This window comes from Bos mutus, chromosome 19 (assembly GCF_027580195.1).
Source record: "Bos mutus isolate GX-2022 chromosome 19, NWIPB_WYAK_1.1, whole genome shotgun sequence".
In the NCBI taxonomy this organism is placed as follows: Eukaryota; Metazoa; Chordata; class Mammalia; order Artiodactyla; family Bovidae; genus Bos; species Bos mutus.
This window is the reverse complement of record NC_091635.1, coordinates 10,070,079-10,093,705: the sequence shown is the minus strand read 5'-3', so window position 1 is coordinate 10,093,705 and position 23,627 is coordinate 10,070,079. Positions and strand designations below refer to the sequence as shown.

Here is a 23,627-nt window from a genome sequence, read left to right as displayed (position 1 = left end):
GTTCAATGGCATCACCGACTCAGTGGACATGAGTTTGGGTAAACTCCGGGAGTTGGTGATGGACAGGGAGGCCTGGCGTGCTGCGGTTCATGGGGTCTCAAAGAGTTGGACACGACTGAACAACTGAACTGAACTGAACTGAACTGACTTTATGGACCTTTGTCAGTAAAGTAATATCTCTGCTTTTTAATATGCTGTCTATGCTGGTCATAGCTTTTCTTCCAAGGAGCAAACGTCTTTTAATTTCATGGCTGCAGTCACCATCTGCAGTGATTTTGGAGCCCAAGAAAATAAAATCTGTCACTCTTTCCATTGTTAACCAATCTATTTGCCATGAAGTGATGGGACTGGATGCCATGATCTTCATTTTTTGAATGTTGAGTTTTAAGCCAGTTTTTTTCACTCTCCTCTTTCACTTTCATCAAGAGGCTCTTTAGTTCCTCTTCACTTTCTGCCATAAGGGTGGTGTCATCTGCATATCTGAGGTTATTGATATTTCTCCTAGCAATCTTGATTCTAGCTTGTCCTTCATCCAGCCCAGTATTTCACTTGATGTGCTCTGCATACAAGTTAAATAAGCAAGGTGACAACATACAGCCTGATGTACTCCTTCACCAATTTGGAACCAGTCCGTTGCTCCATGTCCAGTTTTAACGGTTACTTCTTGACCTGCATACAGATTTCTCAGAAGGCAGGTCAGGTGGTCTGGTTTTCCCACCTCTTTAAAAATTTTCCACAGTTTGTTGTGATCCACAAAGTCAAAGGCTTTAGCATAGTCAATGAAGCAGATGTTCTTCTGGAATTCTCTTGCTTTTTCTATGATCCAACAGATGTTGGCAATTTGATCTCTGGTTCCTCTGTCTTTTCTAAATCCAGCTTAAACATCTGGAAGTTCACGGTTCACGTACTGTTGAAGCCTGACTTGGAGAATTTTGAGCATTACTTTACTAGCATGTGAGATGAGTGCAATTGTGCAGTAGTTTGGACATTCTTTGGCATTGCCTTTCTTTGGGATTGGAATGAAAACTGACCTTTTCCAGTCCTGTGGCCACTGCTAAGAAGTGATAGTTTAGGAGCCAGATAAGCAACATGTTACATAGAGGTAGACAGAAGTAGATGATGCCAGAGGCATTCTGGAAGCCAAATTGGCAGAATCAATGATGGACATGATGTGAAACAGGGAAGGCCAGGGTGGCCCCCAGGTGACCTGCTCACTTGGCTGGGTGATGGCTCCATTTATTGAAATGGATCTGCTGAGGTAGGACCAGGAGCCTTGAGCATGTTGGGTTGGAGGAGAGAAGAGGCTGGTTGAGTTGGCCTGACTCTCAGAGACTTCAGCTGCAGGTGCCAAGTCCAGCATCCCTGGGATGCAGGTGGTGACTGCAGTCAGAGTGGTGATGGAGAAGCTCAAGGAAAAGGTAAAGGGTAAGAAGAGAAAGGGGGCGGATTGAGCCCTGGGGCACCCACTAGAAGAGGCTGGAGCTGTAAGAGGGATGGAGAAGGAAGGCTGGAGTCACAAGAGGAGGACCAGGAGCATGTGGGGCCAGCCCAGGAGGCCTGAGGGTCTGCTCAACAGACTGCCATTTTGCTGAGAGATCAAGAAAGACAAGGCTGACAGAGACCATGTGATAATTCAGTTGAGGAAGAGTTTATGGCTGGAGGAAAAGGAACAGGTCTTTGCAGGCACGGGCAAGCATATCATGGACCTGGAGGACTCTCTTCTTGACCTGAGATAGATATGTGATGGGGAGCCATGGGGGAGGCAGGGGTGAAAAGGCGGGTTGGCACCAGGTGTCAGCAGCCTCAGGCACCAGGTGAAGAGGTCTGAACCTTCCCCAAGCCTGCAGGCTGCTGTCAGGTATGTGACAGGGTCAGGTTTGCAGTGAAGCAGACCCATCTGGCCACACGTTGGGGCCAGACTCCTGGAGGGGCTCCAGGTCTGGAGCAAGTTCAGAGGCTGCAGAGAGTTCTGGGGAGAGAAGGGGCCCTTTGCCAGGTGGTGAGGAACAAACAGGTACAAAGGTGCTGAGGAGGGAGAACAGATAGAAGCCAGGAGCACAGTTTGGGGAGGATGAGGGAGGGCACAAGTGAGGATGCCCAGAAGTTCTGAGTCTGGGGCCCTGGATCAGTATCATTGGCTGAACCAGGAGGTATGGGGGAAGGGGACTTTCTTGGTCTTATATCTTTAGTTTGCTTGTCTCCTAGCATAGGTAACCAGGCGGTGATATCTGGAAGGGACCAGGGGATGCTGGACTGGACACCTGGAAGTAGGAGTTCTTGCAAGACAGATGGGGGATGGAGCCAGGGCACAGAGAAGAAGGTCCAGGCATGTGTCACTGGGAAGAGGGGTGCAAATGGGAGGGAAGCCTGGAGAGCCACTTAGGCTGAGTGGGCAGTTAGGGAGCAGGGAGAGCCCCGGAGAGGCTCTCTCCAAGAAGCCTTACGGGGAACCCTTCCTGTGTGTATGTCACTTCAGTCATGTCCGACTCTGTGACCCCATGAACTGTAGCCCGCCAGGTTCCTCTGTCCATAGGGATTCTCCATGCAAGTATACTGGAGTGGGTTGCCATGCCCTCCTCCAGGGGATCTTTCCAACCCAGGGATCGAACCCAGGTCTCCTGCATTTCAGACGGATTCTTTACCATCTGAGCCACCAGGGAAGCCCAAGAATATTGGAGTGGGTAGCTTAATCCTTCTCTAGGTGATCTTCCCGACCCAGGAATCAAACCAGGGTCTCCTGCATTGCAGGTGGATTCTTTACCAGCTGAAATACCCAGAAAGCCAACTCTACTCCCTTGTTTCTACAAACCAGATGTCCTCCACGTGAGGCAGGGTTTGTGAGCCTCCCCCAACACGCATATCCATGGAAGCAAACATACATTCAGCACTGAACAACCACTGACTTCCCCTGATGGCTTGTCCACTGCATCTCAAGATCTGCTAGTTGAACAGTCCTCGTAAGGGCCTCCTCCTACAATGAAAGTCATTTTTGTTATTACTACTTAAAGTCTTGACCAATAGCCTCAGGACCTTAGGAATGTGCACATGAATGCACTCACAAATGACCGTGTTCTCCGTCCATCTCAGGAAAGGCTTTCAGTGTGGCAGAAGACAGAGGCTGCTGCCTCTTGTGAGGTCACTAAGTTGTGTCTGACTTTTGCAACCCCATGGACTGTAGCCCACCAGGCTCCTCTGTCTGTGGGATTTTCCAGGCAAGAATACTGGAGTGGTCTGCATTTCCTTCTCCAGGGGATCTTTCTGACACAGGGATCAAACCCACATCTCCTGGTTGTCAGGCAGATTCTTTACCACTGAGCCACCAGGGAAGCCCCTCAAGACAGAGTCTATCTATTACTAAATAGACCCAACTGTCCATATAGGCACAATCCGCAAATTAGCTGCTTGTCAATGAAGGTCAGTTGCAGGCAGGTGCTCGCCGGGACATGGGTCTGATAGAAGTTCAGGTTCACTTTTTACTTCTGAGGCCGATTCCAATGGAAGACTGAAATTGGTAAAACTAGCAGAGATGTGTTAAGCCCAAAAGGTAATTGCTGAGCAGTGATAGTCCTTTAGAGGTGGTTCTGGCAGCGGCAATCAAGCCAAGCCGGCAGCCTCTAAGCTGCACCAAGCACTGAGTCTTCCCTCGCCCTCAGGGGAGTACTTCGGCATCACCCTTTACAACCTGAGGCTGGCAGGTACTAAGAGGACCCAAGATTTGCTTGAATCAGGTGAGCTAGGGGGCACAAAGTAGCAAAAGTGACTGTCATGCGAGGAGACAGTTTTATACTCGTAGTCCCCTAGAAACACAGGAGGCGTGCCACGTAGGCCACGTGGGCAGCACCAGGACGGATCAGAGGCAGAGGGAATGGGAATATGTGGGCAAGAGCCTGAGCTGTGGTTTCCAAGGGAACAGACAGGTGTGACAGGGTGAGCAGGATCAGGATGGGCTGGTTGAGTCATTTCAGTGGGTTCCAGGCAGACAGGCTGTCCCAAGCATCCGATACCTGGCCCTGTGGTGGTTAGGGCCGGTGGACAGTGGCCTGGAGAGTGAGAGCCCGGTAGAGGACTTGGGGGTGTGGGCTCTGGGTTGGTTGGGTTGTACATGAAAGATGGGCACGGAGTGTTGTCTGCCATCTCTAGGAATTAGCCAGCAGTGGGAGGGGCAGTCCCTCCAAAGTTGGCAGTGCCCCAGTGTCAAAGCATCAAGATACAGAAAATGAGAGATGTGGTTATGCAGCAGGATTGGAATAGGGCCTCCTGGGACATGCTGAACAGAAGGAGGGGGTGCAGAGTGGGCTCTGATTTTTCTCACAGCTCAGCAGCCCCCCCTGCCCCCAACCTGCAGCCCAAGCACATGTGTGTGACTTTAAAGACCTAAGCACTCCTTGGCCACCAGCACTCCAGCAGGCAGTGGTTGGCTGTGCCCAAGGTCCCAGGCTTCACGGCCCTTCCAGCAGTGGTTTGCTGGGCTTGGTGGTTTAGAGGTCTCCGGAGTCCTTTGTCAGGGGCAGAAAGGGGCAGGCCTGCAATGTTGCTGACCCAGGGGCGGGGACCTTGCCATGGCCAAGCTGGCAGGAAGATCCTCCTTGGCCTTCAGGTGGCAGGTCCCAGCTCAGACATAGGACCTGGCCAGCAGGGGGTCGGCAGTGGGCACAGTCCCCCAGGGGGCCTGGCAAGCCCTCAGAGCTCTGAGACTAGAGACGGAACTCTGAAGGTTGGACCTTGCTGGTTACTGAGGCCGGACTCTGAACCCTCTGCATATCAACACCCATCACTCCCCTCCAGCCTCGTTTCCCAAAGAAAGTGACAGTGACGCCTCTGCCACCCAGGACCACCAGCCACTGTAGGTGCACCAGCTTCCCTGCCTGCATCCAGGGACAAAGGCACCCACCTGTCAGCTTGTGGGATGACTTGTGATGAGTTTGTGCAGAGGGCTCCCTAGCCCACGAAGAACACAGTGCAGACTCATGACCTCATCACGGGGGTGAAATCCTCCCCAGTAATGGTCCAGGCGTCATGCTGAAGCCTGTTCTCCTTTATTCCTTACAAAGGCACCAGGAGGGCAGCTCTGTTGCCTCCTCACTTTACAGACGAGTAAACTGAGGCACCCAGAGGCACTAGCCAAAGATTTCACCACCATCCCAGGTGGGACTGGATGGTGGATTAACTTCTGACATAAGCACCCAGCACAACCAAGGTCTCCCTTCCATTTGGGGAGCAGGAAAAAGCTGCAGACACCCCATCCCAGGTGGCTCAGTTGTAAAGAACCCACCTGCCAATGCAGGAGACTTAAGAGACTCAGGTTCGATCCCTAGGTTGGGAAGATCCCCTGGAGAAGGAAATGGCAACCCACTCTAGTATTCTTGCCTGGAGAATCCCATGGACAGAGGAGCCTGGCAGGCTACAGTCCATGGGGTTGCAAAGAGTAAGACACGACTGAGCGGCTGAGCACACACCCCATCCCAAGATTTTTCCTAAAATGGGCATCTCTGCCTGGGTTTTCTCTATTTCTTCAACCGATTATCTAGTAGTTGTGTCAACATCAAACAGTCTGGTTCTGTTCTCTGCACATCCTCCTGGTGGCATTTACAGGCTAGTGGAGGAGGATGGGGCTAGCTGCACTTCCCAGCTTGGAACTGGGACATAGCCTGGACCCCACCTGGCTACCATGATCTGTACAGACAGCTGCCCTGCTGCCCAGCTCCCAGCCCTCTCAGCTGAGTCTCTACTTTTATTTTATAAGTAGGTTGATCGAGATAGATTTCTGAAAATCTTAGAGGAATGAACAGGTTGGTTTCTTAGGGGATTTGCTCAGGAAATGAGATTTTGCCTGTCTCCCAGAGGAGAAAGGATATGTCTAAATTATTGATAGAGAAACATGCTCATCTAAGAAGCTAGTATAGCAGACCGTCTGCGTGCTGATTGGTGCTGTCTGTCCTGTGTATTAACTCAACTCCTCCGCCCTCTCCATCACCCTCCCCACCCCCAACCCATGCTGCTCAGGGCACAGGTGGTCAGCATCCCACCCACGCTTCTGTAGAGGGGCCCTGTCCTCCGGCCAGACCTGGCATGCCAAGGAAAGGCAGAAGTACATCGTCAGGTTTCCACAGAGCACCTACAAGGAGACACAACCCCACTGTGATTTTGAACACCGCCCTGGCTGACTCTCTGTGCTCAGAGGCCTCTGGCTTTTAAAGAAACATAAGGGACCAGAGCCAAGTGGAGACTGGGACGGCCGCCCAGACTTGGCCATCACTGAACTCCATTTCAGCCGAGTGTTGAAGAGAACGTGGCAGCCCCTAGCTCCCTGGGGAATGGCTCAGAGGGGGCCCTCTACCTTCATTAGAAAGAACGGCCTCCTCAGCGTAATCAGAACCCAGCCTCAGAACCCGGTAACCAGAGCCCTGTAGTCAGAACCCACTGGAAGTGACCAGGAAACCAGGCAGTCAAAGGTGTCCTTGCCTCCACGGTCGAGCTGTACACATCCGTGCCCCTCCCGCCTGGATTCGTTGCATGTTTGTTGAGTGAATGAATGAACGGAGTTGGAGACAGCAGAGCTGTAAAGCTGAGTGCTCTTCAGCGGGTAGAGAAGCTGGTGCGGCATCAAGGACAGCTTGGAGAATGCACAATGGCGATCGCTCTTAGCTGGTATCCCCATTGTGTCCCATAGATGGGTTTGCATCCATTTTTAAAACCACACTAAATAAAATGGAAATGTGTCAATAGGTAGAAGTCAAGATCAAAGAACAGAAAAAGAGAAATAGAACAGAAAAAGCTGCCTGTGGGGCTTTGAAATACAACTGGCAAGGTTGAGCCACATTTTTTTTTTTCTGAACTTGCTAACAGCCAAAGAACAGAGGAAAATATGGCTGATACTATGATTCTCGCTGTTTTTAAAAGTGGCTCAACATGTTGATCGACAGATGAATGAACAAAATGTGGTCTATCCACATAATGGAATATTAGTCAGCCTTTAAAAGGTATAAAATTCTGACACCTGCTGCCACGTGGAGGAACTATAAGGACACTGCGCTCAGTGAGATGAATCAGTCCCAGAAGGGCAAATTCGGTGTGATTCCACTCATTTGAGGTCCCTGGAGGAGTCACATTCACAGAGACGGGAAGTAGCATGGAAGTGTTCTGGAGCTGGGGGAGGGCTGGGGAGTTAGTGTTTAATGGGGACAGAGTTTCAGTTTAGGAGGATGAAGAAGGTCTGCAGATGGACAGTGGTGATGATTGTACAATGGTGTGAGCATATTTCTGTCTGAGTAGTACACCTAAAAATGGCTAAAATGGTAAAAAAAAAAAAATTGTTGCATATATTTTACCACAATAAAAAAGTCAAACAAAACTCAAAAAAACCCCAAACAAATTAAAAAGTGGATTCAAAGTACCCCTCAAGGGAACGACGGTTTTCCTGGAGTCTTTCAGTCTGAAAGCTGTTTCTCGGGATCCGATTGCCAGACACCAGCCTACTGGATGTGCAGTGTCCGGCTCCTTGGACCATGGCCTCCCCTCTAGCTGGCATTAGAAAGAACAGCTCTTTGGAGGGGCGAGCATTGGAGAGTGGGCGTGGTCAGAATGACGTCACGGAGGGCCAGTGAGCAGGAGGAAATGCGCTGCTGGGGCTGGATCGAGGCTGCACAGGCCAGGATGAGACGGGTGCAGCAAGGGTGGGGGCAAAGGTCCAGATCATTCTAAGATGTTTGGAGGAGGCGAGATTAGTGCCCTGGAGCTGCTGTGACACATTTCCACAAACTATGAGGCTTACAACTCCCAGAATTATTCTCTCACACTCCTGGAGGCCAGAAGCCTGAAATAAAGCTGTCAGCAGGTCCACCATCTCTCTGAAGGCCCTAGGGGCGGGTCCTTCCTGCCTCTTTCAGCTTTTGAAGCTCAGGCTCGGCTTGGCCTGTGGCCACATCACTCCAGGTGCTGCCTCTCGTCACATGGCCTTTCTGAGCCTGTGTCTGCTCCTTTTCTGGTCCTTATACGGACACTCTCATTGGACTTAAGACCTACTAATCCAGGATGCTCTTATCTCCACCCTTAACTAGCTGAATCTGCAAAGACCCTCTCTCCCATTCTGAGGTTCCAGAGGGACACGCATTTCTGGGGGTACCATTCTACCCAGTGCAGCTGGCATCTTGTCCATGGGCTGATGGCCAGGTGGGTTGTATGGAACCCACCGCTGGGCTCTGAGCAATAGGGGCTGTGTTAGAAAGCTCTTCAGGGAGGAGAGACCACACCCCCACCCCTGCCTTTCCTCTCTGACTTTGTTCTTGAGTGGTTTCTGTGTCCACAGTGGAGTGTCTGGTCCCTCCCTCACTGGCACCCCCCACCATCTGCTATCCACTTGGCGGCACTGGGCATTCTGTTCCTTCAAGCCATGTCCACCTTGGGAAAATTGCCCCCGGCCGACCCCAGTGCAGGAGGGTGACATGCGGTAGGGCTGCTGGACAGCTCAGATGCTGGCAGTGCCGCCGGGCCTTTGACCAGTGGGCTCCCTTGGGCCCCAGGTCCATGCTGAGTTCAGCTAACATGGGGTCCTCCCCTCTAGCTGCCTGCTGACCTCATCCCACCAGACAGAGCCTCCTATACTACAGGAGTGATTGACAGCTTCCAGGGCTGCTGGCAAAGGCCAGGGCAGCTCAGGGGCCATGAGGCTGGGCCAGGCGGGGATCCAGAAGCTCCAGAGTTTGCAAAGTCCAACACAGCCAGGAGAGCCAGCTGGTCACAGAAGGGCAGAGAAGGGATGGCCAGGGAGTCACAAGCAGACAGAAGGGCACCAGAGCCACATGCACCGCAGTGGGTGGCTGGACATTCCCCACCTTCTGCCCGCACACTCGGTGGATGTCAGCTGTGCAGTTACTGCTGCAAGGCCCACGGGGCCGCCCTGCAGGCAGAGAGCTAGATGGGCTTGCCTGCTCCCTGCCCCCTGGAGCAGGACTAAAGCCTTGGAGGGACTTGAAGGGGGGACTCTGGCTGAGGGAGGTCCCTGAGCCCTGCCTGGTCTTTTTAGGAGAGGGGTCTGGGCTGCTGCCAGAACAGAGTAAGCTCCTTCCTGCCCAGCCGCTCTGAGGGGCCCAAAGGGGGTGGCTCGTCCCCTGCTGTGCTGTGTTCCGTGTGCTCAGAATCCCAGACAACCTTGTATCCACTCTGATGACCAGAACCTGCTAGAACACCTCAGACTCCCTTGCAGTGCCTCGGGGTCTCTGAGCCATGAGCCTGCAGCCCTCCTCATCCCTCCCCAGCCCTTCCCTCCCCTCCTCCCCTCCTCCCCTCTACCCTCCCCTCCTCTTTTGTCCTCTCCTCTTCTCTCCAAAGGTGAATTTCTTTTCATAAAGGTAAAGAAGAAACAACCTTTAAATTGAGGTAGCTCTGGCGTTGTGATGGACCATCATCAGAAGTCGTGTTTAAGCCACCCACGGTTAATTTTTTATTTATAAAATTGCACCATTCACCTCCAGTTCCCCTTAGAGAGCACAATATGGGCTATTTAATAAAATCCAAAGTAATACAACAAGAGTAGCAGTGGACAGGCAGTGTTTTTAACGTTGCCTCTGTACCGTCCACCTGGCCTTGCCCCTCCCTAGAAGGTTGAGGTGATGGGAGGGCCCCAGGCTCTCTGAGCAGGGACTCTTAACAAGCAGCGTGACCAGTGTGGGCAAGGGGCCCCCAAGATCCTTCCTGGGCTGGCGACTGCACTGCAGCAGCTTGTATGACGCCAGATAAATCTGCTCTGATCATAAACAAGAGGCCAGCCCCAGCGCTGCACATTTGGGAAAACACAGAGAGAAAAAAGCAAAGGAAAGCATGGATGCTGGGGAGCTGAGTGCCATGGACTAAACATTTGTTTCCCCCCACCCCCCGCCCCGCCCCTAATTCGCAGGTTGATGCCTTAACCCTCGCTGTGATGGTGTACGGAGGTGGGGTCTTTGGGAGGTGATTAGGGTGGGATGAGGTCAGGAGGGTGGGGTCCCAGGATGGAATTACTGCTTCATTAGTGTCTTTCTCATCAGAAGCGGCACCACAGCTCTTTCCCCATCCATGCAAGGACACAGCAGGAAGGCAGCCAACTGCAAGTGGGGAAGCGGGCCCTCACCAGACCCCAACCACGCTGGCACCCATTTGCAGACTTCCAGCCTCCAGAACCATTTAAGCACCCCCAAGCTGCGGTGTTTTATTATGCAGCCCAAGCTGACTCAGACACCCAAGCTTCCTCTTTCAGAAATGGGTCTCTACTGTCACCAGTAGCTTCCTCATCGCCTTCAGCGTCAACAAGCTCTTCCTCTCTCAAACACTCCCGCCAGGACAGGCCATTTTCTCTTTGTCCCGGAATGCAGGCATCTGTGGCCAACTTGGTTATTCTTAACGGTTGAGCTAAGAACACAGGTGTTCCAGTATGATGGATTCTATAAACCCTCTCCCCGCTAAACGTACAGGAGGGTGTGGTGAGGTAGCTGGGACTTAAAGTGAAATGGACCTGGATAAACATTTGAGCATCCTTTTTCTTATCTGGAAATTGGGGATAATAATGCCTAACTCGTGGGCTGATATGAGGCTTGACATGTATACTCAGTGTTTAGCACAGGATAAATGCTTGATAAACAAGAGCCAAGATGACTACTGGTAAACTGACTTTAGCAAATAGTTGAAGTCACAGTCAGTCATAATTCCATGTTCTGCTCTCGCCATACCGTTCTCCTCCTGCCCCATAGTCAAGAGACGTGGCACCTGGCTGGGGCAGGAGTGAGGCGGTCCAGGGTACACCACGGGAGAGTCACCTGTGGGCGGGTCTGGACCACATCGGAAGGGAATCTTTCCTGGCAGGTTGTATTGCATGATGCACACTAACAATGGGTTTAAAACAAACTTCTTTGAAGTATAGTTGAATTACAGTGTTGTAGTAATTTCCACTGTACAGCAAAGTGACTCAGTTACACATATATTTTCTTTTTCATATACTTTTCCATTCTGGTTTGTCATAGGGTATTGACTAGAGCTCCTTGTGCTATATAGCAGGACTTTATTATTTATCCATCCTAGATATTCTAGTTTGCATCTGCTAATCCCAAGCTCCCAACCCTTCCCTCCTCCACCCTCACCCACTTGGCAACTACAAGTCTGTTCTCTTTGTCTGTGAATGTTTCATGGGTATGTTCATTTGTATCATATTTTAAATTCCACATGTAAGTGATATTATATGGTATTTGTCTTCCTTTGTCTGACTTACTTCACTTAATATGATAATCTCTAGGTCCATCCACATCCTGCAATGGCATTATTTCATTCCTTTTTATGGGTGAGTAATGTTCCAGTGTGTGTATGTGTGTGTGTGTGTGCCACATCCTCTTTATCCATCTGTTGATGGACATTTAATTTGTTACCCTGTCTTGCTGTTGCTAAGTCACTTCAGTCCTGTCCGACTCTGTGTGACCCCATAGACAGCAGCCCACCAGGCTCCCCCATCCCTGGGATTCTCCAGGCAAGAACACTGGAGTGGGTTGCCATTTCCTTTTCCAGTGCATGAAAGTGAAAAGTGAAAGGGAAGTCGCTCAGTCGTGTCTGACTCCCAGCGACCCCATGGACTGCAGCCCACCAGGCTCCTCCATCTTGGCTATTGCAAATAGGACTGTTACGAACATAGGGGTGCAGGACGTGTATTCTTTTCATCCCGAAGGTGATACAAGTAAATTAATTTCTTTAAAAATCCACTGATTTATGGACAGAAGAGAACACAGGTTAAAGGGAATGACATCTTTCATTTGAATGGAGTTGAATAAAGACAGATACTAATGCTGTTAAGGAGAATTGTAGAGAAAAGCCCAAGAGGAACTCGGCATTGGAGGGGGACGGGGGTGAGGGTGGCAAGTTAAGCTGTGAACTAATGGAATCTGGGGTGAAGGAGAACTGAGCGGGGAGACCATGAGGAATGGTCCCCATGGGGGTGAGTGTCCCTTTATGATGGGATCCCCAGGAGCAAATATCACTCTAGAAGGACCCAGGCCTGCTTCTCAAAATGGTCATCTGGTCATGATCCCTCATGGCAGACACTTGCCTGCTGGTTCATTCATTCATTCCTTCACCAAACATCTACTGCCTCCATCTCTCTGTATTGGCCCTGTGCCAGGCTCTGGGGCCTCTGAGATATGGCCTCTGCGGGGTGGTGTTTGGGTCACAGCCTAGTGAGTGGGTGCCACACGGAGGGGACTTCCTGCCCCAACAGACGGAAAGCAGCTCGGCTCTGCATAACTCCTTGCCATCAAGGAAGTCCACAGTTTGTAGCTCAGCAGACTTCACGCAGAGGCTGTAGCAGTGCAGGCTGGGCTGGGTGGAGACCCCCCGAGCTTCGTAAATACATCTTACTCTGTTTGGACTTTGCTAAAGAGTCTTTCCTCGGCTGTGCTTGGGAACTTCAGGGCTCCTGGTCTAATGAGCTGTGCTTCTCCACGAACCTGATCATGGTGGCAAAAATCTCCATAATTGATTATCCCGCTGGGCGGCTGAGAGCAGTGTTTGCTAACTGTGAGGCTGAGAGTCAGCCCCATGGTTCCTGACCCACCAGCACTCCCACGGGTGGATGTTGTCAGCAAGGCCCATCAATCAGGATGAGCCCCAGGCTCCTCCCTCCCACCTCTCACAGATGGGGTGGTGGGACAGGTGGGTGAGGTGAGAGAGTAGAGGGTAGGAGATGCTGGGGTGTGGAAGAGGGAAGGAGAAGCCAGTATTTGTCTCAGAAAGCAAGGCAAGCCCCATCGGAGTCAGCCCATCCCTGGCTGCTCACTCCAGGAGGGCAGCTGGGCCACAGCGGGGACGGGTCTGCACAGAGCCCACTTCCTTTCCTTCCAGGTAGCAATAACCTCCAGGGAGGCATAAGGAAAACCTTCATTACCTTGGAAATTCTGTACCCGGACAGCGGACCATGACGAGCAGGAGGCTCAGCCTGAAGCGCTAGGAGAACAGGCTGGACCCTCGTGTGAGGCATCAGGCTCACCAGGGCCTCCCAACTGTCCCTCTGGTTCTGGGTCTTTCAAAGTACAGAGGAGATGGACATGGGCCCCTGCCTCTGAGTCTTCTGACATGGACTGAATCATTGTAACCCCTGGATTCAAATGGCATGAAAGTGTTAGTTGCTCACTCATGTCTGACTCTTTGCGACCCCATGGACTGTCGCCCACCAGGCTCCTCTGTCCATGGGATTCTCCAGGCAAGAATACTGGAGTGGGTAGCCATTCCCTTCTCCAGGGGATCTTCCTGACCCAGGGATCGAATCCTGGTACTGCAGGCAGATTCTTCACTGTCTGAGCCATAGGGAAGCCCCTCAAAAGGCGTAGGTATCAGATATTTCCCTTTGGCCAAATGAGGCCCCTGATAACTGTGGAAACACTGGGTTTCCCTTGCGGCTCAGCTGGTAAAGAATCTGCCTGCAATGCGGGAGACCTGGGTTTGATCCCTGGATTGGGAAGATCTCCTGGAGAAGGGAAAGGCTACCTACTCCAGTATTCTGGCCTGGAGAATTCCATGGACTGTATAGTTCATGGAATATGTGCAAAGAGTGTGCACTCTTTGCAAATATGCAAACAGTCAGACAAGACTGAGTGACTTTCACTTTCAAGGAGTGACTCAGGACCTTAGGACCAGTGGAGGCTAGTAGGGTGAGGGTGGGGCTGCCTTGCCAACCTTGATCTGGGCTGATGTTCCCCAGAGACTGGGAATTCCAGGCCAGCAGATTCCCTGGCGCCTAGAGGAAATCTGTGGGTTGGACACAGTGGATAAAGGAGGGTGGTCATGGAAGTTGTTTGGGTAGAGGAGAGACTAGGGCAGGGAGGGATGAAGTGCCCCGTCTCACATCCTGGACCAGCCTGCGTTCTCCTGCCCTGCAGCCGCCTGCCCAGCAGAGCAGGCTCCTCCAATCCGACTCCCACAGGCTTGGCCCAGACCCATGCTCCAGCCAGTGCATATGTCTGCCCACTGGGGCTGGATGGATTGAATTAAATGGAACTAAATTGAATTGAACTGAGAGGAAAACTCACTTTAAGAAGAAAAAAAAAAGGAAAGAGTCAACAATAAGAAAATCCCCCAAATCAACTGAAGGCAGCGGCTGATGCAAGTTGATTGATTCAATCCGACTCATTTTGTAAGGACGCCTTCATTCGATGGTGCCTTCCAATCTCACCCAGTCACTTTGTGAGCTGCATGTGGGCACGTGCCAGAAAAGCCACTTTTGCCAGCTGGCTGGGGGTGGCAGGGATGCCAGTCAACACAGTGGCTGTTGGGGGGGCCACATCCGTGATGGCCACTTCGTTTGTGGCTCAAGTTCAGTCACACTTTGGCCCACAGCCATCCCTGCCGTGGCTGGTATCTGTGTGTGTGGGGACGGGGGGCGGGTGGGAACAGGTTTCCCATGAGATAGTGCCTTGTGATTTGCACAAACTCTTACCATGTGCCAAGCAAAATCTGTGCATTAAATGTTCCCCTTCCACTTTTAATTCTTACTTCCTGCAGAGCAGGGTGCCTCTTTCCATGGGTGGAAGTGCAGCACAGTGGAAACCTGCTGGGGAAACCCAGCCACCCCAGCTACTGGTGGTGCAGTCGCTTAACCGAGGGCACCTCAGTTTTTTCATCTGAAAAATGGGGGTGGTAAGAATGGTGCCTGCAGCTGGCACATAAAATGTACAGAATAAGTGACAGCAGCTCCCTGTTCTTCCTGGTGATTTCTTTTTTCTTTTCTTTTTCGTCTTTTTTAACACCATTCCTGGTGATATTGATGACGGTAATGACGGTGATTTTCTGCATTGTAAGAAAGAGGCCCAGTTGACTACCTTTTGATTCTGGAAGCTTTTCGGTTGTTTTTAACATGTTTATGTTAAGGGTTTTTTTTTTGTTTAAAGTACACACACAGTGTGGATAGGGGGATGCCGAGTGACTTCTTAATGAGTATGTGGTTTCCTTTCAGAGTGATGAAAAAGTTCTAGAACCAGATATGGTGTGTACAACAATGTGAATGCAGTTAATACCACTGAACTGTACACTTTAAAATGGTTAAAATGGTAAAATGTTATGTGTATTTTATCATGTGCAAGATATGTACATATACAGTTATGAAACATTACCAAAATCAATAAGGAAAATTTAAGTCCAGAGAAAACACATACGTTCATGCACAGACATGCACCCTCATTTCTAATCTCCAAAGTGCCCGATGAGAAAAGGGCGGGATCAGGAGTCCAGACACACGTGTGCAGCCCCCAGGCCCCCAGGACGGGCCCCTTGATATCTCGCATCCCAGGTTCCTGGGTTATAAAAGGAGCTAATACCTGGGCCCTGCCACTCCGCCACCAGCTCCGAGCTGCTCCTGCCGATGGAAGCTCCTGGAAGCAGCGCCTAATTCCAAACAGCACACAATGGTGGCTTCTGAAATCATGTGTTTGCTGGGATTTAGAACTGTCTTACTTCTCTTTAAGCAACAGCAGCAGCCCATCCACTTTTCCTTGTGTTCTCCTTTGACTACTGTTAAAATAGATTGGCAGGCCATGACTCTACACAGAGATGCACCTGGGGAGGCAGGGAGCCACAAAATCCCCTTTGAAGGTAACCTCAAAACCAGGTGGGGGTGGGGAAGAAGAGAAGAGGTACCTCAGAGTTTGCGGGAAAGGGAAGAAAGAGAGAAAACACAAAGGAGTGCCCCAGAGTTGCAGGGAAACATGAGTTTGGAAAATCTGGATGGCAGGCCCAGGGTGTTCTGTTTCCCTTTGTCTCTGCCTGTTAAATCAAATGCCGACTCCCAGCCCCGCCAGCGCACAGACAGCCGCGAGAGTTTAACCTGGGCAGGTTTCCTCGGCCTCCCAGGGAGATAATGCCTCCTTTTCCAGACTTGACTAGTCAATGGGCAAATCACAGCTAGCAACCAGATGTATGATGGCGACATTGATTCTAATTCTCTCCTCTTTCTTTCTTTCTCTCTTTTTCTTTTTCTTAGAGAGCCCACAGTGCCTCGGGAAAAATTGGCTGAATAAAAGGTAGAAAGACTTTCTCTTTTTTCCCCCTGAATAGTTTTTGGCAGATATGCGCATGTTGAACATCTTGGGAGCTGCTGACAGTGGGTGCTGGGGGGCTCTGAGTTTCCTATTTGCTCGAAGGAGGGGTTTGGTGGGGTCGAAGTGGGGTGGCTTATTTAGCTCTCTTCCCATGATGGGCCAGCCCAATATATACTGGGAAAGCAGGCCTGGGGAGCCAGGAGGGACATGAGAGAACAGGAGTTTGTTTAAAGGCGACGCTGCCTAGCAGCTCGGCGTGGCCGGGGAAGCTGCACTGGTTCCTTCCTCGTCCCTTCCCTTCACCTCCCCTTCTCCCACCCCAGGTACTCGGTGCCCAGCTGTCCACCCCCAGACTGCAGGTCTTCAGAACCCAGGGCAGCTCAGGCTCACTGGTCCAGGGTGTCCAACTCCCATCTGTGGCCTGGCCTCCTCGGGGAAGGGGCTCAGTTCCCAAAGCCAACCCCCATGGTGGAGGGGTGGGGAGCAGAGGGCGCTGGACATTTCTGACCTGAGCCCTGGGTCCTGTGTCCTGCCCACCCGCAGGTGCTCTCTCGTGTAGGCTCACTTGCAGACTTTTACTTTGGGGGAGGGGTAAGTTATTGTAAAGATAATGTGTATTTGTTGTGAACAAAATTAGAACACGCAGGTGTGCCATGTACTTGTCATCCTGGGTCCCAGGGGGCTTCTCCTCGCGGGCTCCTGGGTCTTGGCTGCAGGGCCCAGGATAGCCAAGCCTATCCACAGGGCAGAAACAGAAGTAAAGCTGTTGGTTGGGAGGAGTCTGAGGCCTTCCTGAGCCAAACACTGGAAATTTAGTGTGTTTTTTTTCCCCAAGCCCACGCTTGGCTCATCATGGACCAAATGGAGCTTGACTTGTCCAGGGAGTGTCTCCCAGATGTCATTCACCACAGGCCACAGGAGCTGTGTGGGGAGGACAAGTGGGCCCCGCTCACTAGCTTTCCATCAGGGGTCCTCTTCATGTGTCCCTGGATGATGCGTGACAGAGTCCCCAGGGAGTGACTGTCCTGGCTCTGTGAGTGCTCGATGCGTTTCTCCGTGGGAGGGGACAGAGAAAGTGGAGTCGGCCTTGCTCTCACTCTCTCACCAGAGTGTTGTAACCACAGAGAAGGCAGCTTCACACGGCAGCCTTCTTGCCAGGCCATCTTTATAAAATTGAGTCTCATTGTATGGGCAAGCATACAAACCAGTCTTCAGGTAAATTCGTCTGTGAGACAGAGAGTCCATTTGCACTCTAAGGATGATGTAGTGACCAGCTGGCTGGATTTTTGCACACTCAGTATTTTACTCAGCTTTACCAAAGTACAATGCATACACAATCAACTAGGTGTTTTCACAGTGTACAGTTTTACATTTTGACATGATTATACCCGGGACATCATCGCTACAGTCAAGACACCAAACACATCCATCACCCCCAGAACTTTCCTGGTGCTCTTTAATCTCTTCCTCTCACCTCTTCCCAATCCCCTTTTCCTAGGCAAGCACTGATCTGCCTTCTGTTGCCATAAAATGATCTGTTTTCCCTAGCACTTTATATAAATAGAATCGCGTCTTATGTCCTCTCTCTTTCGGTTTAGCCTCTTTCACCAACACAATTGTGTTGAGATTCATCCATGTGGTGGTGTGCACCCACAGCTCACCCTTCTTGTTGCTGAGAAGCATTCCATGTTATGAAAGCACCACGGTTTGTTTATCCATTTAGTCCTTGAAGGAGATGTGAGATGTTTCCAGTCTGGGGCTATTACAAATAAAGCTGCCAGGAGCGTTCATGACCAAGTCTTTGTACAAGCACCAGCTTGCTTTTCTCTGGGGTAAAAGACCAAGAATGAAATGACTGGCTCCTATGGGAAGTGCATGTTGAACTTTTTAAGTAAAGGCCAAACTCTCTTCCAAAGATGGCTGCAGCATTTCACATTCCCACCAGCCGTGTGTGAGGATCACAGATTTGTATGCTCACCGACACTCGGTGTTACCGGTCTTTATCCTTTTAACCACTCTAACAGGTGTGAAATGGTATTTGGCTGTGGTCCCATTGCATTGCCCTGATGACGAATGATGTTGATCATCTTTCATGTGATTATTTGACACCTGCATCTCCTTTGGTGAAGTGCCTGTTCAAATCTTTGCCTATATTTTTATTGGGTGGTTTTTTTTTTCTTTTTTATGTTTAATTGGAAGATAGTTGCTTTAAGATGTTGTGTTGGTTTCTGCGGTACAACAACACGAATCAGCCATAAGTAAACATATATCCCCTCCCTCTTGAGCCTTCCTCCCACCCCTCTAGGTTGTCACAGAGCACCCGGCTGAGCTCCCTGTGTTTTAATAGCAACCTCCCACCATCTACTTTACACATGGTAATATATATGTTTCAGTGCTACTCTCTCAACAGAGATGCAAATATAGAGAACAGACTTGTGGTTTGTTTTCTTATGGTTGAGTTTTGGGAGTTAGTTATATATTCTGAATATAAGTCCTTTATTGGACACCTGCTTTGCCAATATTTTTCTTCCCATTGGTCTGACTTTTCATTCTCTCTGTAGTGTCCCCGTGAAGAGCACACTTTTTCACTTGGATGAAGCCTAGTTTGCCAATGTGTTCTTCATAGATCATGCTGTATCCAAGATTTATTTAGCATGATCCAAAGTCACCAAGGTTTTTTCCTATACTTTCTTACAGACATTTTATAAGTTTCAGATACTCCATTAGGTCTGTGATTTATCTTGAGTTCATTTTTGTGTATAGTGGAAGGTGGATTGAAATTCATTTTTCTGCATGTGGATAGCCAGTGGATTCCGTATTGTTGTTGCTGTTGTTTAGTCTCTTAGTTAAGTCCAACTCTTTTGCGATCCCATGGACTGTAGCCTGGTAGCCTCCTGTGTCCATGGAATTTCCTAGGCAAGAATACTGGAGTGGATTGCCATTTCCTCCTCCAGGGATCTCATCAACCCAGGGACAGAACCCACGTCTCCTGCATTGGTAGGTGAATTCTTTACCAATAAGCCACCAGGGAAGCGCAGAATTCCATATTACGTATTTTAAAAACTGTCCTTTATCTGTTGAATTGTCTTCTCAGTTTGAAAAGAAATTAGTTGTCATATATGTGTGGGTCCACTTCTGGACTTAGTTGCATTGACCTGTTTGTCTACCTGAATGCCATACCATACTACCACGATTATTGTAGCTTTATATTAAGTCTGGAGATCAGGTAATGTTGGCCCTCCAACTTTGATTAGCTATTCTAGGTCCCTTACATTTAGAATCAGCATGTGAATTGTTTTTTTAATACCAACTGCGAATTTGAATGGGATTACATTGAATCTATAGATCAACTTGGAGGATCATTGAATCTCAATATTATCTCCTGACTCTTAAACAAGGTATGTCTCCCCAGTTAGTTGGGGCGCCTTTCTCTGATCTATGGTTTGTGGTTCAGTGTATGGGTCTTATATGTCTCTTGTCAGATTTACCCCCTGCTGCTGCTGCTGCTGCTAAGTCGCTTCAGTCGTGTCCGACTCTGTGCGACCCCATAGACAGCAGCCCACCAGGCTCCCCCATCCCTGGGATTCTCCAGGCAAGAACACTGGAGTGGGTTGCCATTTCTTTCTCCAATGCATGAAAGTGAAAAGTGGTATCACATATTTTTTTGTTATTTTAAATGGCATTTTTTATTTCCATTTCTGATTGTTGCTAGTGTATAAAAACAAAATTATGTTTTTTGATAGCAATCATGTATCCTGAAACCTTGCAAAACTCACCAGTTCTAGTAGCTTTTGTAGATTCAATCAGATTTTCTGCATATATGATCATGTTGTCTGTGAAGAAAGACAGTTTTGCTTCTACCCTTCCAATCTGGAGGCCTTGTATGTCTTTTCCTTGCCTTGTTTCACTGGCTAGAACCTCTGGTAGAACACTAAACAGAAGTGGTGAAAACAACCATTCTTGTTTTACACCTTGTGTTAAAAAGATAGTAAGCCTCTCACTGTTAAGTAGGATATTATCTGTAGGCTTTTCATAGGGCTCTTTCTATTTCTTGTTGCTCAGCCGTGTCCAACTCTTTGTGACCCCATGGACTGCAGCAAACCAGGCTTCCCTGTCCTTCACTGTCTCCTGGAGTTTGCTCACCTAGTTCCCTTCTATTGCTAGTTCATTGGAAAAATTTTTTCAGTTTTTTTTTTGTTAGAAACTGATGTTGACTGTTGTTAAATTCTTTTCCTGTGTCCATTGAAATGATCGTATGTCTTTCCATTTTTAGTTTGCTAAAAAAACAACTTTAAAAACTTGGTGAATTATATTCATTAATTTTCAAACCTTAGTCCAACATAGGCTTAAGTCTATCATCTCATTTTTTTTCTGTTTTTTAAATTTGTTCTTTATCCTCTTTTCCATCTTTTTTTGCTTTCTTTTGGATTGAGTATTTTTTAATCATTATTCCATTTTATCTCCATTCATGACTTATTAGCTTTACCTCTTATTTTGTTATTTTGATGGTTGTACTGTTTCCTCTAATCCTTTCAGATGGTTCTTCCCTCAAATGCATGTGCTGCTTAGGACTCAGCTGAATACTCAGTGGGAACCCTCTAGAACTCTCCAGGGTCCCCACTCTGTCCAGCTCTTTCCTCTCTGCTACCAAGTCTTACAGGTCCAGTCAACTTGGTCTCCCCAGCTCTCAGTTCTGTCTCAACTCAGGAATGACCCCAGGCTCTACCTGGGATCCCTGCACTTTGGCCTGAAACCTCTCTGGGTGGAAAGCTATGAGGGCTCCCCTCTCTGGGTTTCCCACCTCTCAGAGACAGATCATTGTCCTTCATCGTCTGGTGTCCAATGTCTTGAAAACCACTCTTGCCTCAAGGCACCAGGGTGGGAGGAGGGAGAGCTCCTGTGAAGGGAGTGGGCTGGTCCAGGCACCGTGGACCTGACAGTGAAGGGTCTGAGTAGAGGGACAAACACCGTTGTCTCATTTTCCTTGAGAACGGCCCACCCCACCCCAACTCAATTAAGATGAATCTGCAACATCAAGAATTTAGATCTTAGAAGACTGTTACAAAGGGCTCTTCACAGAATCTCTTCTTAAGAAATTTCTGATTGTAAAGAATAAGTAGGGAGGGGGAGGATAATACCGCCAAGCCTCTCTAAACCTCAGTGATGGGGAGGTCAGGAAGCTCCCTGGGGTGGGGAAATCAGAAACCCCCTGTGGTGGGGAGGTCAGAAACCCCCAGGGTGGGGAGGTCAGAAACCCCCCAGTGGTGAGGCAAAAGGGAACTCAGAGTCCCCCAGCAGCCCCAACTGCCTCCCAGTTTAAGCATATCATAGCATATCAGGCGCAGCATCCACCTCAACCCCCATACAAGTAGCTGAGCTGGAAGGAGGACCTGTCAGACGCTAAGGCCACTCACTCCCCCAAATCACAGTCCCCAAGCCCTCTCCATAAGCCAGGCACAGCTGGAGCTGCAGTCTTAACCCTCTATCTGTGCACAGCATCCCCCAGCCTATGAGGGGCTCACACAGCTGTTAACTCATACGACACGTTATCCCCATCTTACAGATGAGGAAACTGAGGCTTAGGATGGGTAAACGGTTTGCTCAGGCTCATGCTGCCCAGGCTTCTTTTTAAGCTGAGAATTTCCCTTGAGCAAAGTGGATGATCCTTATAAGAGAGTGTGGGTTTCTTGGGCTTGGGTTTCTGAGCCCCTGCCCAGCCATGCCTCCACCTGCCACACCAAAGGAGCTAACTGACCAGCATGGGACACAGAGGACTAGGCCCTACCAGGCTAGCTAGGGCTCTCCTGACCTTTGACAGAGCATTTCCATTGTCAGGGTTGTTGGCAGACTAGCTTCACGGGACTGCAAGGTTTCTGACTCACTATAGAACTTTTTTCCAGGAATATCAGATGTCAGGAGTTTTTTGACATATATACACATGTGTTTGGATTAGTGCATCACTTAGGCTGTCATCGTGGGGGAAAAAAGATGGGGGAATGTCTGATATGTTGATCACGAAGGGTTCACCCAATCCCACGGCTGTTTCTAACTCTAAGGCTACACTGTGCATTGAGTCCCTTATATACGTACCTTCAAGTTGTGAACTTTCAAAAATTCAAGCGCGCTCCTTTCAATGCTAGCTATTTTGTACTGTACTTCTATACTTTTAAGGTACTGTACTGTAAGATTTAAAATGTTTATTTTTTGTGTTTGTTTTTTATGAATTATTTGTGTACCTGTTACAGTAAAGTCCTATGTAGCCAACTGTGTTAGTTGAATACCTACGCTAACTTTGCTGGACTTATGAACAAATTGGATTTACAAACGCGCTCTTGGAATGGAACTCTTTCCTATGTAGGGAGCTTACTGTACCAGCAGCATGGGTACCACTTGCCAGAAAATCAGCTCCCAAACCGTCGGGCTCTGTGTCGCAGGGACTGACAAGGGTCCCCAGTGCCTCCCTTGGTTTTCAGGCTGTATCCAGCTGGGTAGCTTTGTGCTACCTCTGAAAAAAGCAGCACATGAAACATTCGAGATGGGATTAGAGGACAACAGAAAGAAGAGCCTGTGTGTGCGCATCCATGTTTGTGCAAAAGTATAAAAACCCCGAGTTTGTGTTTTCCCAAGAGTATTAATTACAGTTGGAGAGGAGGCTTGTCCGGGCATGTTCCGCTTGGGCAGAGTAATTTATCATTCGGTTTCGAGGAGTGGAAGATGGGTCACGGTGCAGAGAGCAAGACACACATCTCTCTCTCTCTCAGACTTCACAGCTGCCCCACCTGCTCCGGGGTGGACGGCTTTGCCCAAGGCACGTGCCAGAGGGAGCACGGAGAGCTTGCAGGCAGCAGGCTGGGAGAGGAGGGAGACTGTGAGGCCTTGACACCATCTGCCTGAGACACAGCCCATCATGCGGAAGGCCTGTGAGGGTGGCTTGAGAGGAGAAACTGTGCAGTCTCTTGTGGATGACTGCCTCTGATGGGGGCAACAGGCAGAAAGACACGGGCACCAGCCAGCCTGGCTGCCCACCTCAGATCCCTTCTGATCTTACAGGCCTTCCCTCAAGGCCGACGGGAGGGCTGGGGGTCTCTGGGATCCACTGGGGAGGTCCACGAATAAGGTGGGTTTTATTCTTATCTGTGGCTGAAAAGCAGGACATACAGGCTCACCATTTAGTGTAGGTCCCTCACCACACAACAGTTATAAATCAGTCTCTCCCTGGCCTTGGTGAGGTGCTTGGAAAGGCAAAACCAGCCCAGAGGACTGCGCCGTCCTCCCTCTGCCCCTGCGTCCCTCCACCCTCTCCTGAGCACTAGGGTCACCCCTGTGTCTCCTGAGCTGCTCAGGCTATCCCAGGACACTTTGCTTTTGTCCTTTCCACCATCACATGCATGCTTCTGCCTCTCGTTGCTGCAGGCAGATGCTGGACACCTGAGCCCCAAGTGACCACACACTTGCTTTCAGCAACAAGAGTTTTTCTGTAAAGTTATAAAGTATATAGTAATGAGTACTGGCCCCAAGTCCACTCTCCTGGCCACCCTTCCCCTTGCACGGCAGCCAGCAAACACTGAGCGGGGCCTGCTCCTGCCA

The 23,627-nt window shown here is 49.7% G+C and overlaps 1 protein-coding gene across 3 annotated transcripts in view; it reads left to right on the top strand.

Annotated features, from left to right (window-relative positions):
* The window catches only part of RBFOX3 (RNA binding fox-1 homolog 3), a 439,266-nt gene that overhangs the window by 294,293 nt on the left and 121,346 nt on the right, over window positions 1–23,627 (top strand). For all 3 annotated transcript variants that reach the window (XM_070389210.1, XM_070389212.1, XM_070389213.1), the window contains exon 4: window positions 15,983–16,022. The gene's annotated coding sequence lies outside the window, so the exon portion shown is untranslated. The remainder of the gene's footprint in view (window positions 1–15,982; window positions 16,023–23,627) is intronic.